The sequence below is a fragment of the Chamaea fasciata genome, unplaced genomic scaffold (genome assembly GCF_029207755.1).
Source record: "Chamaea fasciata isolate MVZ Bird 193981 ecotype frontalis unplaced genomic scaffold, bChaFas1.0.hap1 SCAF_13, whole genome shotgun sequence".
Classification (NCBI taxonomy): domain Eukaryota; kingdom Metazoa; phylum Chordata; class Aves; order Passeriformes; family Sylviidae; genus Chamaea; species Chamaea fasciata.
Window position 1 is genome coordinate 17789485 of NW_027094098.1, and position 14048 is coordinate 17803532.

Here is a 14048-nt window from a genome sequence, read left to right on the forward strand (position 1 = left end):
AATTGTCTCACAGGCTGGCCTAGAGAGAGGCTGGTTTTTTCTCAGAGGGGCTTTTTCAGCCTCAGTCAGCAGCGTATCATACTGTAAAAATTACAGTTTTTTGGGTTGGTTGTTTTTTTTTTTTTTTGAGGAGATGCTCAGTAATGCAGCAGTGGGCAGTGAAGATGACAAGGCATATGAATGTCTGAATTTAAATGCAGTTTAAGAACTAGAATATGTGATCAGGCAGGCATCACCATTAGTTTTGCAGAGCCAAAGGCTTTTACATTTTGTCATTATCTCAAAAACCACGAAGTAGTGCTGGAAATAATAGAGAGGCTGCTATTGAGAATAATATTTGCATTTTAAAGTTGTTTTAAATGAATTTAGGAAAGAGAGAGGAATTCTTAGGTGTGAAGGAATATGTGCAATAATCTGGCAGGATCCTGTGTAATTCACACCCCGGGGTCTGTCTTTAAGCTACCAAAGATAGGATTCCATAGGTAAAAGTCAATGTCATTTCTGAGGGTGGCAGCAGTGTCCAAGGCAGGATGGAGAAAATTCCAGTGCACACGTGCTGAGGGTCTGTGGGCAGGCTCAGAGAGCTGAGACCCATCCGAGGCCACTCAGGAATTCCTATCTCGTGGCCCAGCTGTGTCTCAGCACCAACATGAATTCACCTGCACTTGCCTGCCCTCAGACCTTCAGCTGCGGTGGAGCTGTCCTGTGGTGGAAACAGAGTTCCCCCAGAGACCAGTTTTAATTAAACATCTAATGAAGATAAATAGAAAAAAAAAAAAAAAAAAAAGGCAATTTTTCTGGTTCTTTTCCCACTGTAGGATACTTGGTGAACGGCCATCCAAGGCCCAGTGTTGTGCTGAAATCTGTAGTGAAAAGCAGTTTTCCTCTTCAAAGAGCGCTGACCAGGCAAATATTCTGCTTAGGGACTAGTGGCCCTAGAAAAATAAATCTTGGCCCCGGCACTTGGCTGTGTTTGCCACTTCAGATTGCAGATTGAGTGGGATTTACTAGGCTGGGTCTAAGTATTTAAGCTCCTTTCGAGGCTCAAGCACACACACACACAGAAGTAACTTGGCCTTGTCTCCTTGTTTTGTACCAAACACCCCAGCTCAGTGGAAAGGGTGCTCGCCATGCCTTCCTTCTCAATATTACCCAAACCAACCCGATCAGCCAGCAATGGAGAATAATCTGGGAGCAGAGCTCTGTGCACAGACCCAGCTGGAGCTGGGGGGGATCTGCACACACAGGCAGACGTGGGGATGAACAAACGCTCAGAACACAACGTGGTCCAGGGTTTACACTTCCAACTGTGCAGCAGGAGAGCTCACAAGGAGCTTCTGTGCCCGGGACTGTGGGATTCAGGAGGATGCTTGGCAGAAGTTGGCGTGGTTAGAGAAAAAAAACAAATGTTACCTCCAGGAGCTCAGGGTGAGAGTGTAATCAGAGATAGATCTGAAGGTACAGGACTGTGTGAAGAACAATAAATGAGCAAATGATGAGTCCTACAGGTTCTGTGTTGTCCTTATATTTTCATAGAAAAGTATTTATGGTTGAAGGAGTTGTGCACTTGTGTAAATAGAAGCTTCCACATGGTAAGAATGCTTGAAAAGGAGTGAGGTTTGTCTATTTTTTATTATCTCAGCTGCTTTTTTTGGCTTCTGTAGCTGCTGCTGATGCATTCTGGGCCTTGTCTTTTCTGACTGTATTTAGAGACAACTGGGGCATCACGAGGAGGAAAATGTTTCTGGAGTTCTTCCCAAGAGTGCAATCATTTGGAGCAAAATTTGTGCAATCAAATATTTGGATAAAGTTCTAAAATATTTCACATTTTGGTAATGTGCATACCCTGCTCTTTTCTCATTTTCATTGTTTTGTTTCAGGAAAATGGCAGAAATCAGGGAAGTTGTTACTATTTCCTCCCACAGAACAATCAGATAAAATGGCAATGGCAGGAAAATTTCAAATTCAACAGCAGTCAGTGTAAGGGCATCCAAAGTAACCTGTCTTCCCTAAATTCTGATTTAGAGTTATTTCTTTCTATTAAGGTTGTTTAAAGAAGAATAGAAATAAACTTGTTTTAGTTTATCCCCAGTGCAAGTAGTTTTGAAGTCATAGTCAGTGTACACCTACTTTTCTGATCTGATTATTTTGGGTATTTTAAAAATCGAAAAATATTTATATAAAAATTATAAATATAATATTTATATTAAAAATAAACGTAAAATGTTAAAATATTTCTATTTAATATCCCAATAAGTACCTTTGGAAATGTTCTTCCTTTTCCCCTTGTGCCTGTGTTGGAGCAGGCTGGAGAATCCCGGGGATGGCAACGTGTCATTTTGCCTTTTGTTTTTCTGACTATTTGGATTCCAAATGGAACATGACAAGGGCAAACTACACTTTTGAACTCTGACCTCTGCCTTAAATTGAATGTGAAGTCTAAATATCTCCCTCTTTGACTGTATCCAAAGAGGGGTTTGTCAGAGACATCTTATAACCTTGTGGCTGCAAGGGTATCCTCTACTAATTAAAAAAAGTTTTCTGAAGAAGTTCTGACTCAGAAGAACAGACAGGGGGCAAATGTGGGGAAGAAAGGCACATTGTTCCCCTGGACAAAGACAGAGGATCAATTTTCATAAATCTGCATTCCCAAGACAACTGTTCAAATCTGGTAAAAGGTCCATTTCTTTGAACTTACATACCAGAAAGCTTTTATTCCCCTGCTCTGCAGCAGACAGGAGTGCAGGTTAACTGTGTCTCATCAATGTCATGCTTTAGATGTTCCAGCGAGAAATTCTTTTAGTTTAATGATGGAAGGTACCACCTACCTCAAGGAAAAAAAGAAAAAAAGGGGAAGAATGAAAGGGTTACCTGTGGTGCCAGACTGTGTTTTAGAAGATCCAGTTTCTCAGTGTTTTCAAAGCCCAGCTTTTAAGCTTCATGGTTTAAAATTGCTGGATGTTATAATTAAGGATTTAACATCCCTAAAAAAAAAAAATCTGCTTTTTTTTTTTTATATTTGGAATAGCACCGTATCAAAATTCTAACCACGAGTGTCCTGCCTAAGCTAACATCTTTTGGTTTGGAGTTCTTCTTGCTATTTATTCACTCTTTGGAGACTAAATGATAGTAAAAAATGAACTTTATTTAACCACAGTTCACTGCTAACACAAAATCCACACCACTTTGCAAGTTCTCAGCAGCATGGCACTGGAATGATGTGCTTGGCCACTCATGCAGAAGAAGCATATTTTTATTTCCAGAGCTTGTGAAGCACAAACATTTGCCTAAGTATTTTCTCCAATAATATTAATATGTATTGAATATTTTTGTTAGAGGAGTTTCTGGACATCCTGAGTGCAAAGAGACCTTAGGTACCTACATTTATATACGACAAGCAGTGCTTAGTCTAAAAGTAATCCCAATCTCAAAAATTTAAAATAACAAAAGCAGGGAGAAAAGATTTATTTGAGTTATTTCCTAAGCTGAAATTCTTTCTGTCCTTTTTCACTTTTGCTTCTCTTCACCTTCTTGTTTTCAGTCCTTTTTTTTTTAATGTTTTCTAACTTCTTCCCACCACCAGGAGGGCCAGGAATAGACTTTCCTAAAAGTGATGAGTCCTGGCACCATCACAGCACTTCCATGACTTGGGCTAAAAGAAATCCAGGAAGATTTGGGCCATAATTGGGATCTCTGGATCAAGTTTGTCTGTGCCAGAACAGAAAATTCTGCAACAGGAGTTGTTCTCAGGTTCACAGGATGAAGAGGCAGAGCTTAGTTAGGAGTTCAAACACCAAGAACTTCATTTGAACATCAAAACTTCATTGATAAATTTCCTGGTCGGAGTTTACAGACTGCAGAAATAAAGGGAATGCAACAAATCCAGGGAATGCAACCTGTAAAAAAACACCTGCTGAGGTGTAAAAATACAATTTTTTTCCCGTGTTTTCTTTCTTCTCCTCTTTGTTTCCCTGACTATTTACCCCTCGTGATCTTTTCCTCATCTCTTCAGATGAAGGTTCAGCCAGACTTTAATGCAGAAGGTTTTACTGCATCACCTTTGGATCTATACAGGTGTGTTACACCCATCTAAAAATGTCCTTTTCTCTCCTAGCTACAGGCAGGCACACCAAATGAATTGGTTTATGTTTTTGAGACATTTTTAATATTAAGACAAAATCATTTCCATGGAATGAATGGGGAAAAAAACCTCAGGGGAAAAACAAAATCCTGGCAACTTAGTTTTAATGACAGCATCTGTTTGTAGCTGTGTGTATATAAATATATATATTTGCACTTACAATTTAAACGTAATTTGATAATTAAAGCAGCTGATCGGTATCTTTACTCCTTTAAACAGGAGAAGCTTCTTTGAACTGGTGGAATTTGGGTCAATTATAGAATCAACTAATTAAACACAGTGTCCATAATATAATTTGTTGTGAGGAAGAGTTATACTCTGAATGTGCATTCCTGTGTACCTCTCCCGCAGCGTTGATAATTGCAGATGCTCTTCTTTCACCAGAAATAAAGGCACAGGAGTGTGGTGTAACCAAAATTTCACTTCTCACCACTTTGGCCATCTGTGCTTTGATCCTTGTATTGTCACAGACAATTCTCAGAATTATTCTTGGGCATTTCTATGGCTTTTTCATATACATTTTCAACTTCCCTTCATCAGTGTCTTACAGCCTCTGCTTGTTAGGAAAATCCACAGAGATTGTGAGGAATAAATTCTGCTCTCTGTGATTCAATCTGCCTTTTGCTCTTGGCTTTGGTGAGAACTGACATGTTGCAACTCTTGCGCAGGACCCTCAGCAATTACCAGAACCTAAACAGACTGTCACTTCAAAAGGATCGGCGTTTCCCTGGGAAGAATTTAACTTAAAAAAGAAAAAAAAAACAACATCAGGAAGGCTCAGGATGACAGAAAAGATTTGGAATATCCCACAGGAAAGGAGAAACTCCAAAGCAGAGGATTTATATGGTCTAACTCCACTGTTTGTGTGTGGAATTATTATAAATGGTTTTCCTCAATGGGAAGAGTTGAAATACGGAGTTAACCCCTAATGAATTGGAGATGGGCATGCACTCCCAACTGGAGAATGTGACCTACGATACAGTGGCCCTTTAATCTTCAGGTTCACAAAATAAGTGATGTATTCCAAGACTCTCCATGCTGGGTCATCTGGAAGGCAGTGACCATTATGGTTTTCATTAGGAAAGGCTGAGGGAGATAAAGACTAAGTGAGATAAAGGAGATTCACAGGCCCTGAAGGCTTTAAACAAACACAGAACTGATTTGTTAAGGGAATATCTGTTTGCTTTCTGGACAAAGCAATCGAACTGCAGTTAGGGGAGAGGAAGTGCTGGGCCCTGGAAGTGTGGGATGTGTGAAATGGGGAGGTTTTCACTCTACTGGGAGGTGAAAGATTGGGGTGTACACGGCTGCCGGTGATTTAATGTGCTGTTGGAGTTCATGATGTGCTGTGCCATATTTAATGGGCACGGATGGGTTATTAACAGAGCAGGAGCTGGCTGGCAGCTCTGGGCTGGATTTATGGTGTGGCTCGCGTGGAGAAGGCACTGGATAAGGTGCAGTAAATAACACATAAATTAGATTGCAAAGCGAGGAAGGTCGTTCCTGTATTGTGGCCCAAGGACTTTGCATGGATGGGCAGGACTCTCACAGCTGGGTGGGGGCTCAGGGAGGCTCCAGGCTGCTGCAGGGGTGTGGGATGACCAGTGGGACACAGAAAGGAGCTGTAAGTACCCCAGAAATCATTCCTGTCGTTTGTTCTCACTCTGTGTGCTGAGGACTGGGACAGGGAGAGCTGTCACAGGTCTGCCCTTCACCCCAACTCAGGGTCTGCTGGGCAGAAGCCCCAGGCCCTCCCCAGAAATTTGTGTTGTTGGTTTTTGTCCTTTTCCCAGTCTTAGCTGAGGCTGTGGCAGGTGTGAGTGGCTGTCGTTTCTCAGGCTGAGCAACCCAATTAAAATCCATGGTGAAGGCAGAGAGCTCTGATCCCTGAATGCTCAACAGCGTTGTTGGTGGAAAGCACAAAAATAACTGTGGATTAAAGAGATCTCCAGGAGAAGGGTTAGAGTGTGGGTAGGGAAACTGTGAGGTGATGTAGAAGTGACTATTTAAATATTGATATTAAACGAAATCTTGATATTAGTGCTCACTCCCAGTTTGGTGGTGAGTGTGAGTTCAAAACTGATGGTCTGGTCAGTGCAGGGGACTGCCAGCAGTGGAGTTCTCCTTGTTCCAGCAGAGTGAACCACAGCTGAGTCTGCTGTAACCAACCCATTCCAAAGGATTCTTTCAAATTCCATGATCTTAACCTGGTTCATTTATCATTCACATTTATGGAATTGATTTATGCAAAATATTTATAACAGAAGATTGAGGTGGCCAAACTCTCCTTGAAAAACCTGGCTTGATTGATCTGCCACAGTGATTAGTATTTGCAGAGTGAAAGAGTTATGAAAATCCCAGTATTTCCAAGTGAGGTTTCTTTAGCTGGAAGATACACAGTCTGTGTTTACAGAAAACTGAAGTTTTAGAAAGTGATTTCGTAATTCCCAAGGAGGACAACAACATCACGCTTCTGTCCAAGGGGAAATGGATCAAAAGGGGTTTGTTTAGAGAGCAGTGACATTTCTTCACATCACTTCCAGTTGTTGCAGGGCTGCTGTTGCCACATCATCACTCCTAGAAGTGCATCAGCCTTGGAATGCCATTAAACTTTCTGTTGTGGCTTCCAAAAAAATGGATTCTGCTTTCTGCTCCGTGCCTAGGGGACGAGGCATTTTTCTGGACCCATTAACAATATGCCTGGAATGCTGTGAGGAGGTTTTGGAGCTGGGATGTTTGTGCAGAGGTGAGGAGCAGGCTGGGTGGCTTCTCTGTGTCTGAGGCGTCAGGAGCCGGGGACAGAGCCAGCCTCGCTGCAGTGTGATCCCACCTCAGCCATGTGCAAATGCTCTCCTTGCAGAGGTGCCAGAGAAACCCCGAAGGAAACAACACTGGTGTCCCTCCTCCGGCTCTGCCCCGCTGCAGCCCCTTGCTCACAGCACTGGAATGCAGCTTCCAAAGCGCCTGGATCTGCACAGCCACAGCCTCTGCTGCCTGTGGCTTCTCCCTCCCCTTGTTTGTGCCAGCCTGGAGTCCCAGCTGGTGCCTCAGGATTTCAGCTTTGATATTTTCATCTATTTGTAATCCTGTAATTCTTTAGTGTAGAACTCAGAACTCCACACACAGTGTGAGCTGCTGCTTCCCCATTTTGGGCAGACACAACAATTCCTCTCCAGGCCTGGGGATCAAGGACACCTCACTGCCTCAGGCCTGAGAGATGGGAACAAAAGTGAGTTGGGGGCAGCAAACTTGGGGTGAATGACTTCATGAGCTGAAGCTGAAATTGGAAGATGAACCCCCAAAATGCAAATGGACCAAACTGATAAAAGTGTGAAAGCCCGAGACCTGGGGTCCATTTTTGGGTTTTTCCCCTGGGGGGCTTTGTCTGCCCTAAATGCACCTAAAGGCCCTTCAATAAGTAGAACAGCTTTTTATTCCCTTAATTCTGTCTGGCCTCTGTTTTTGGGGAGCCCCAAAAGGCATCACAACCGTGGGATGTGGGACTCTCCTTCCACCAGCCCCGCTGGGCTCCAGGCTTTGGAGGGTTTTGGGTCAGGCTGCCCTGGGCAGTTTGTTCTGAAGGTCAGCTTGGCAGAGTGGGGCTGCCTGGTGCCTGCTCTGTCCAAATTTCACAGCAGCAACAGCAGCATTACTGCATTTTGCTTGTTTTTCCCCAAAAAAACACTTCAGAAGGCTGTTTCTCCAATCACAAGGGATTCTGGCTTGTAGGTGAGCTGGTAGGTGTGGGGAGAGAGCTGATGCTCCACCCAAACAGCCACAGATAACCTGATTTTTATTTACTGGACAGGCTGTGAGTAAATTTGTGATTTACTGGAAGGCTGTGAGTAAATTTAATGACAGCTACAAGCAGCATTGGGATTACGTGAACCAGGATAACCCTGGCCTGAGTTTGGCCATAAAGAACACACTTTAAAAAATGAATCAATGAGGATTTCTACTCTTATCATCAGTGGAAAAAAAAAATCTTTTAAAAGTTGGAAAACAGTATGTTTTGTTTGCTGCTTGTTTCACAAAAGTTTAGACTATTTTGAGAGGCCAATATAGATGCACTGACGTCAAAATGGAATATTAAAGGCAAATGTTCCTGGTTAGCTTATTTATCCCAAACCACTTTTCCTGATTTCTTTTTTTTTTTTGAGAGATAAGTCTAGACTAGACCGAGCACATTTCTGAAGTGCAATTTTTAACTTGTTACTAGGTTGTTCAGTGATTTTCAGAATAAAACTCAAATTTATTTCCTCTACCTAGTTTCATTATTAATTAGTTGGTGACATTATGATAAGCCAAGAATATTACTGAGCTTTATCCAGGGGGGGGGAAAAAAAAAAGTCTCAGCAGTGTTATTAGACACAGATGAAATGTGCCACTGGTTTGAAAAATCAAACATCTGGAGAAGATGGATGTTCAGGTGAACGGTACAAAAGAGCTTTAAGATTTAGAAAAAGCAACAAGATTAATATATATGAAGAATGTTGCCTCAGTGAATTATTTTCGGCTCATTCTCTGCCATAACCTCAAATATATTGTACCCAGATTGGTTTCTCTGAGGAGGCAAACTCCGGGTTGGAAGTTGCTTTAGATGAGGGTGAGGAAAGCTGTGCAGCAGCACCCAGATCCACAGCACCCCGTGCTGATCAGAGAAGAAATATTGCTCCATTAGCTCTGGTGGTAAATGTGCAATAAATACAAACACAGAGATGGCTGCTGGAACCAGTCTGGCCCATTTGCAAAAGCACTCAAGGCTGCTTCCAGTTATGCCACCACATTCTAGGCAGCTGGTACAGTCCTGTCCACATTCCTTTTCCAGCAGAAAATGGATGTTGCCTCTGACAGAGGTTACAAGGGATTAAGGCAGCAGACGGGGGGATGACAGGCTGCAGACTTTGCCTCTGCTTGGGGAGGTGAGGATCAGTTGTTACAGACTCTAATCTGTGTCCCTGCCTGTGCTGTCCTGCTTTCACAGCCATGCCCTGTGCCTGGGCTGCCTTGGGGGGGCTCCTGGGCTCTGGGAAGGGCTGGTGCCATCCAGGGATGGGGTGGGGAGTGAAGGGCAGCGTGGACAGGAAGAGCAAACAGGGCAGGGACCCCCCTGTGCTGACACCCCAGCCCGCCTGAAACACCTCAGTGCCCTCCTGGCCTTCTTCCCAGCCCCTCCTCCTCAATTCCTCATTACACCTCCAGTGCCTCTCTTGGGACCCTGGACGCTGAAAATTTTGGGCTTTCTGGGCTGAGGGGTGCTGATCCTCGGGCAGGCACCACATTTGACTTGAGGCCTTGGAACAGGCTCTTGAAATTGTGTGACAGCACTGGGGTTGTGGGTGTGTAGTTTGAGTGGTGGTGTGTGATCTCACAGGGTGAAAACTTAGGTTTGGGGTTTTGGTATATAGGGATGTGTGTGGGCCAAGATGGAGGATTCAGGATGTTGTATGGGTTCTTCTTCTTCACCTTCTTCTTCCTTCTTCTTTACGAATTTTGGCATTTTTTTCCAATTGGGTGAAAGATGTCTGCATTGCAAACCTCAAATGGTCACTGTTGGGTCAAAAGCATAAATAATAGAGGTGTCACTTTGGTATTGGGTGATTGTCTCTTCAATAGCCTTGGTAAGAGTTAGAGGGTCTCCATTTTGTCTCGTTTCTTTAACCGGCAAGTTAGAGCTCAAGCTGTAAATACTGTAAATAGATAAGAGATAATAAAGAACCAAGAGTGAACTGGACTCTGCATTTCCCGTGTCTTTCATCCTGACCTCGGCTGAGATAAAGCAGGCAGGACTGTAACATGCCTTCACCTGCTTCACATCTCATTGGCGTCTCCCATTCCTTCATTCTCAGTTCATCTCCTCCAGGAAAACCACAGTGCCAGCCAGGCTGGCCCCTCAGACCCTCCGTGCCCATCTCCCAGCCCCGAATTTGGGCTGGATTCTGCCTGTGGTGCTGAGCAGCCTCAGCACTGCTCCTCTCCCAACCTCCTGGCACTTCCCAGTGCTCAGCTGCTCCTGCCCATCCTCACCCCTCCCGGCTCCTGCTGCCTCTGAACTGTCCCCACACCTAATCTGGGACTAAATTAAACTTAGCCCAGTGTTTCTGGGCAGCCTTTACTTAGCGCTGGTGTCAGTCTTGGAGCAGCCAAGGATCCTTGTGCTCCTCTTGCCAGGGTGCTGCAGCAGCACCTTGGATTTGGCTGAGGCTGTGCCTTGGTCATGAGGCTTTTTGACCTTCTTTCCTGCCTGACTTAATGCTATTTTTAAAACTCAGCCAGGATTTTTTTTCCCCCCTTGACAGCTGGATTTGGCTCAGTGTTTCTGTATGATTCCATAACATCTTTTTACAGTATTATCGTATTACTTATTTTCATTTTTAGCCCAGGGCTTCATTTGAGGGCGCTGAAGGAGTTATTGTAATAACTAACATTCCACCAGATGTGTAGAACAACAGCCAATGGCTTCAGACAAATCTTTTTATGGTTTTTCTATAATAATAGAACAATAAACTTTGAGTTTATGTGAAGACACATTAATGTAACTTTCCACATGTAATTCAGCTTATAGGAACCTTAAACCTTCCAGAAAAATAATGCTTAAGTAGATTACCATGGGCCTTACTGGACATTTAAGGGAATATATTTATTAAAATGCACTTTGGTCATGAGAATGTGCTTGATTTTAAACATGTAATTGAAACCATTTCAGACTGCCAGCTTGTGCTGTTGGGCTGTGTCTTATTCCAGCTGAAATCAAGAGGTGAGTGCTGGAAGGATCCAGGATTATTTTACCTGAACTGAAGTGCCAGAGCTGGGGCTGTTATTTAGACAACTTCTCATTAACAATTAGTTGATGACGTGGAACATAAGCAGGTGTGTCTAGACGTGACCTACACAATGCAGGTGTTGTGATGTTCTCACAGGACTTACTCAGGGCTTTGCCACGAGCTCATTGCTTCCTCATGAACAAACTGGGGCTCTCAGTCACAAGTTTTGTCCAATTTTCCCTTGTCCAAGGGTGCATTTGCAGTTCTGGGAGCAGGTAGCACACCCACTTCCCCTTTCCATCCCTTGGTGCATTTTGCTTCTTAAATACCAGGACATTTCCCCTCCAAACCTCCTGCTTTACAGCCCAACTCATCCTCTGCTCCTCCCTCAGTTCCTCTGCTCCACTGCAGAGTTCTCACACCTGTATCACTTTTCCTTCTCCAAATCCTCTAAAGAGACTCTCCCTCCTCTCTTCCTTCCCAGGGTTGCTCCAATTCTGTTGCTCTTTATTGTCATTTTAGGAGTGCCAAAATCTGGAAACAGTCTACTGCTAACTGGAGCAACAAAGGAGCTTTGAGTGCAGTAAAGCCTGAGCAAAATATATAGCATGAAATTATGGGATGATCCAAATAAGTGGGAATGTTGCCATTGGCTCCAACAGAGCAAAGATTTCATGCTTGCTTAAATTCAAAAGCTGAAAAGCTGAAGGAAGTGAAAATGTCATAAAAGATGCTGGGAGAAAAAAAAGCCCCAAACCACTTAAAAAGGGCTGATTTTCTTTGAAGCTCATTTCTTGATAGCTAAACTGAGCCTGGATGAGCATCAGGGTCTCCAAACAAGTAGAAGTTGGGTTTGGTGGGGGAAGAATCTTCCAACAAACATAAAAGAGTTGGGCAGCAGAACACGGGCATTTCTGCTCCTTCCTTTGTTGATCATTTATGATTCCAGTCGATTCCCCCGCCTCATTTTCTTACCTTGAGCCCTCTTAAAAGAAACAAATGTGAAAGGTTGGTGCCTGTGAAACAATAATGTCAGTGCACAGTTGCTCCATTGAAATCCAATACACTCCCTCCCATTTCGGGTGATTTCCTTGAGAGCAGAGTTTTTACTTTCTAATCTGTCATGTCAAATTCTTTGGCACTCACACATAAATAATCACTCCCAGGCAGTTGTTAAAAGTGGCACTGCACGAAATACTCACTTATCCAATACTTCCACAGAGCCCTCTGTTCAGCTGTGAATTATTAGGGAAGAAGAACGGATGTGATTAGCTCTGATAGCCATTCCTGCTCGGTTGCTGCTGTTATTTCCAAAATCCAAAGGCCCTTCAGCAGCCTGGCAGCTTTGCAGCCTGCCCTTGTGATTTTTCATCCGCCTCTTTTGCTGCTGGTCGCCGACATTGGGAAACCACGTGTTTCTTTTCCTGTTACCTGCAGGAAGTTCCATCAGCCCTGGAACTCCTTAGGAAAGGTCTTGCAGCTTGTGTTCAGTTGTTTAACCTGGAGTCTGCCAGGTGTGGAAGCTGAGGCTGAATCCAGGGGAAGCTCAGTGCTTGCTCTCAGGAACTGGTTCATTAAAGCAATTCTGTCCCAGCCTGGGGCTTTGCTCAGGCTCAGCTTTTCAGGCTGAGCTGCTCAACAGGAGCTGCAGGCTGGGGGGTATTTCCTGTATTTCTCTGGTCTCGCCATCCCATTCCCATGTGTGGATAAGCAGCTACGCTGCTGTCTCTGACTCCTCCTGTGCAAACCAGTTTTGGTGTAGGTTTGGTGGTAGTTTTTAACCTGGCCAGCCTGAAAATGGGAGAGATTTTACATTTCCCTTTTCCACCGTGAATTATCCAAGTTTAAATGGAAAGTTCAGGGTCTGTTTTCTGGATAACTGTAAAAAAGTCTTCTTCCTCTTCCCTAGGTTCCTTCCCTTTGCAGTGTGGGTATCCCTCAGATTTATCCAGAAAAAATTATTTGGTCTGTCGAGGTGGGTAAAACTTTATCCCAGGTTGTTGTGTTTGAGTGCTCCTTGTTCAAATCAGTTGGGTTCTCTCTGCTTTCTCCACTCCCCTCAGCTCCCCATGTTCCTGTGGAATATCTGGGTAATTTCTCGGACAAAGGCATTTGTTTGTTGGGATAACTGGTGCTCACCATTTCTCTCAGCTCAGAGCCAGCAGAGCACGAGGAGCAGAAATGGAGTAGAAATGTCTCAAGATCATCCCAGACCTCCAGGATCTTAATGAAGCATTAGAATATTTCCTGCAATTAACCTTCTGGCATTGTCATCTAGCTATCACAGCCACAAAACTACACTTCCATAAGGATTTCAGACCAGCTGGACTCTTCCCTACTCTGCATTTTGCTCCAGTTGTGAATTCAAGCAAAGCCACACAGTGTTGGAACAGAGGGTTCCATTTCACAGGAGTTCACTGTGCTTGCAGATCACTCTCTGTTCCAAAATGAGAGTGTAACACAGTTTGGGATTCTTGTGGCATGAGATTTTGGGGGTAGGTATTATTTTAATACAGCAGCAACTTTTCAGTTTAATAGAATTTTGGTCTGAAATGGATTTTTCTGTTTTATATTGTGTAACATGAGATTAAAAGGATTGAAAAAGCGCATTTCAAAGCAGGAAAGTTCCACTCAAAGGAAGTCTGAGTGTTCAATCTCAACCTAAGCCCTATTCCAGCATTTTTCAAAACACGGTGTCACTGAAACTGACACTTTTCTGCAAACATTTTGGATTCAAGGAAACCAAATTTCCTCCTGGAAGAATGTCCTGCTGGAAAACTTCTCACCATCTCCATCTCGTATTACTTGGCAGATTTCACATTAGGCACTGCTTGTTTCCTTAGCCTTATTTAATACTTTTCTTGGAAGTATTGCCAATTTTTCAACCCAAATGTGGGGAACCTTAATATGTGAGGAAATTCACATCAATAAAAGCCTCCTGCCGGCAGTCAGTTTGCCTGTGGCAAGGCGCAGCTGAAGGATTGGAGCCCTGTGTGGAGGGAGCTGAAGGCAGCTGAGGGAGCTTTGCATCCACCCAAGGTGTGAGCTGCTGGCACTGCAGGGTGCGCCTCAGTTTATTTGGGGCCCCTCTCACTGGGCAAGTATTTCTTTCCAATTTGTGTGTGCAGGGACTTTTACAGGAC

General features: G+C 43.7%; 1 long non-coding RNA gene across 1 annotated transcript; it reads left to right on the forward strand.

Moving 5' to 3' along the window:
• Nucleotides 1–12547: 12547 nt before the first annotated feature.
• Nucleotides 12548–13577, forward strand: LOC136296610 (uncharacterized). The gene is made up of 3 exons (XR_010722967.1): nt 12548–12663; nt 12815–12880; nt 13057–13577. It is a non-coding gene; the product is annotated as an uncharacterized lncRNA (long non-coding RNA).
• The last annotated feature ends 471 nt before the right edge of the window (nt 13578–14048 follow it).